Genomic DNA, 3775 nt, shown 5'->3' on the forward strand with positions numbered 1-3775 from the left:
AGGCAGAACACTCTTTGACATAAATCATAGCAAGATCTTTTTCAATCTACCTCCTAGAGTAATGAAAATAAAACCAAAACTAAACAAGTGGGAACTAATTAAAAGCTTTTGCACAGCAAACGAAACCATAAGCAAAACGAAAGGACAACACTCAGAATGGGAGAAAATATTTGCAAACGAAGCAACCAACAAGGGATTAATCTCCAAAATATATGAAGAGCTCATGCAGCTCAATATCAAAAAAAAAAAAAAAGAAAGGAAAGAAACCCAATCAAAAAATAGGCAGAAGATCTAAATAGGCGTTTCTCCAAAGAAGACGTACAGATGGCTAAAAAGCACAAGAAAAGATGCTCAACATCACTAATTACTAGAGAAATGCAAATCAAAACTGCAATGAGGGGCTTCCCTGGTGGCGCAGTGTTTAAGAATCCACCTGCCAATGCAGGGGACATTGGTTCAAGCCCTGGCGCGGGAAGATCCCACATGCTGCGGAGCAAATAAGCCCGCAAGCCACAACTACTGAAGCCCGTGCGCCTAGAGCCCGTGCTCCGCAGCTAGAGAAGCCACTGCAATGAGAAGCCTGCACATCACAACAAAGAGCAGTCCCCGCGAGCCGCAACTAGAGAAAAGCCCACGCACAGCAGCAAAGACCCAATGCAGCCAAAACTAAAGTAAATAAATTTATTTTAAAAAACAACTGCAAAAAAAACCAAAAACAAACAAACAAACAAAAAAAACAACTGCAATGAGGTATCACCTCACACTGGTCAGAATGGCCATCATCAGTCTAGAAACAATAAATGCTGGAGTGGGTGTGGAGAATAGGGAACCCTCCTGCACTTGATGGGAACGTAAATTGTACAGCACTGTGGAGAACAGTATGGAGGTTGCTTAAAAAGCTAAAAATAGAGCTACCATATGATCCAGCAATCCCACTTCTGGGCATATAACCAGAGAAAACCATAATTCAAAAAGATACATGCACCCCAATGTTCATTGCAGCACTATTTACAATAGCCAGGATATGGAAGCAACCTAAATGTCCATCAACAGAGGAATGGATATAGAAGATGTGGTACATATATACAATGGAATATTACTCAGCCATAAAAAAGAACGAAATAATGCCATTTACAGCAACATGCATGGACCTAGAGATTGTCACACGGAGTGAAGTAAGTCAGACAGAGAAAGACAGATATCATATGATATCACTTATATGTAGAATCTAAAAAAAGGGTACAAATGAACTTACCTACAAAACAGAAATAGTGTTACATATGTAGAAAACAAACTTATGGTTAACCCAGGGTAAGGGTGGGGGGAGAGATAAATTGGGAGATTGGGATTGACATATACACACTGCTATATATAAAATAGATAACTAACAAGGACCTACTATAGCACAAGGGAACCCTACTCAATACTCTGTAATGGCCGATATCGGAAAAGAATCTAAAAAAGAGTGGATACATGTATATGTATAACTGAATCACTTTGCTGTACACCTGAAACTAACACAGCATTGTAAATCAACTATACTTCAAGAAAATTAAAAAAAAAAAAAAAAAAAGACTTCCAGCTTTTGGCTCAGAGGAGGCCAAGGTGCAACTTTCTTCAGTTGTCCCGAATCCGGGTTCATCCGACACCAGCTGCCACCATGTTGCCTAAGTTTGACCCCAACAAGATCAAAGTCGTCCACCTGAGGTGCACCAGCGGGGAAGTCGGTGCCACATCTGCCCTGGCCCCCAAGATTGGCCCCCTGGGTCTGTCTCCAAAAAAGGTTGGTGATGACATCGCCAAGGCAACTGGTGATTGGAAGGGTCTGAGGCTTACTGTGAAACTGACCATTCAGAACAGACAAGCCCAGGTTGAGGATTGATCATCAAGGCCCCAAGGAACCGCCAAGAGACAGAAGGAAGCAGAAAAACATTAAGCACAGTGGAAACATCACTTTTGATGAGATTGTCAACATTGCCTGACAGATGCGGTATCGATCTTTAGCTAGAGAACTCTCTGGAACCATTAAAGAGATCCTGGGGGCCACCCAGTCTGTGGGCTGCAATGTTGATGGCCGCCACCCTCACGACATCATAGATGACATCAACAGTGGTGCAGTGGAATGCCCAACTAGTTAAGAACTGCAAAGAAAAATAAAGGGTTATTTGACAACCAAAAAAAAGAAAATTCTACTCTTGCCTGAAGAACGTTACTCATGTCCTCAAGTATTTAAACGGGAAAAGGAAAGACCATTCAATATCAGTCTTGGGCTGAATCACCCACAGACAATCAAACCCTGCTACAATAGGTCTGCTCTTGAAATCCACCTAATCAACGACTAACCCCACTCCATTTTGAGCCAGTCATAGCCAATCATTCATATTTAACCTAAACCCCACATTTCCCCCAAGCCCTATATAAACCCTATCTTTTACTTTGTTCACAGAGATTATCTGTCTCCTTACAGTTCTCCCTTGCCTGGAAACAAATAATTTCTTAAATAAATAATTTTGTGTGTTTGTTTTTCTTTCTAGATTTGAAAGAATTGTGATTCCTTTAATACAAGCAAACCTAAAATGCAACGAATTAACAAAATAGAAGTTTAGATTCTGCTCACCTAGCAGTCTTGAACAGGTGTTCAGCTTGGTGGGGCAGCTCTCACCCTCCCTGTCATTCATGGACCAAGATTCCTTCTGTCTGTCATCTTTCATGGCTCTGTTACCACTTGCATCCAGCTGGGAGGAGAGGAAAGAAAGAGTTTCATTGTGTGTGGGTATGGGGGGAGCAGTCCTGGAAGTGGCACCCATCGATTACACCTTAATCCATCTTACATCCCATTACAGAGAATTTAGTCTAGAGGTTATATCAAATTGTAAAGGACAGAATGTATATAAGTAGGGAGCTAGAGGTCTCCATTACAGGGTGTAAATCAGAAAGCATCTTAATTTTTGTCTTCCACTGGCCCTTTAGTTTATTCTCTATGGCTGGTTTTCCCTTGCCCCTTTCACCTTGGTCAAATCCATCAACTTTGCTAATTACTCTTATGTATTAAAATTCCTCCTGAAATGCTAGTCTCCCAAACAACATCAGTTAAGTAACAGAAATGCCCAGCCCCCTCTAATAGTCATCACTCTAAAACTGATTTAAGACTGAGGCTTCTTCCTCTCTCCCAGCGTGGGCCTCTAGGATGTGAGTCACCTCCTGTGGAGAAGGAGTGTGCGATCAGTTTCATTCTTTCTTCATTCAATGCTTCCACTTTCCTCATCTTGTTGCTACTGTCTCTAATCCTTCCAAGCTGGGTGGCTGCTAGTTCGTCTGGTGTCTTTGGATAGATTAGAAAATGTTCCCCCTTCTGGGTGAATGCAACCCCATGGTGAGAGAACTGCACCTCTGTGTGAAGTAGAAAAAGGCAACTCTTCCTCCAAGTAGACACAACCCCGTGCCAGGGCATATGGTTTGGAGAGTGGAAAGCAGGCTGGATTTCAGCCCCCATTAGCACCTACAGTCAGGTGCCATTTTCAACGAATAACTTACACAACCATGAAGCCTGTTAAGGTTGGAACATATGGAGGAAGTCACAAGGGAGACTGTAATGTTTGTACTTGACCAGTACTGTCATGAGTGGCATCTACATTCTCTGGGGTTCACAGAGGTCTAAGGCTTACTCTTTTTTTTTGCAGGTTGTATGTCTGAGTTCTTTAAAGCTCCATCATTCCATCTTTGGGGATCTCATCTCTGTACTTTCTTTTGCATAGATGAGTACATTGCTTTTGTG

The 3775-nt window shown here is 42.0% G+C and overlaps 1 pseudogene; it reads left to right on the forward strand.

The window, feature by feature from the left end:
- Nucleotides 1-1615: 1615 nt before the first annotated feature.
- LOC111177606 (large ribosomal subunit protein uL11 pseudogene) lies at nt 1616-2187 on the forward strand (annotated as a pseudogene).
- The last annotated feature ends 1588 nt before the right edge of the window (nt 2188-3775 follow it).

The sequence above is a fragment of the Delphinapterus leucas genome, chromosome 2 (assembly GCF_059928025.1).
Source record: "Delphinapterus leucas isolate spDelLeu-1000000601 "Yukka" chromosome 2, BTC_Dleu_Yukka2, whole genome shotgun sequence".
Lineage (NCBI taxonomy): Eukaryota > Metazoa > Chordata > Mammalia > Artiodactyla > Monodontidae > Delphinapterus > Delphinapterus leucas.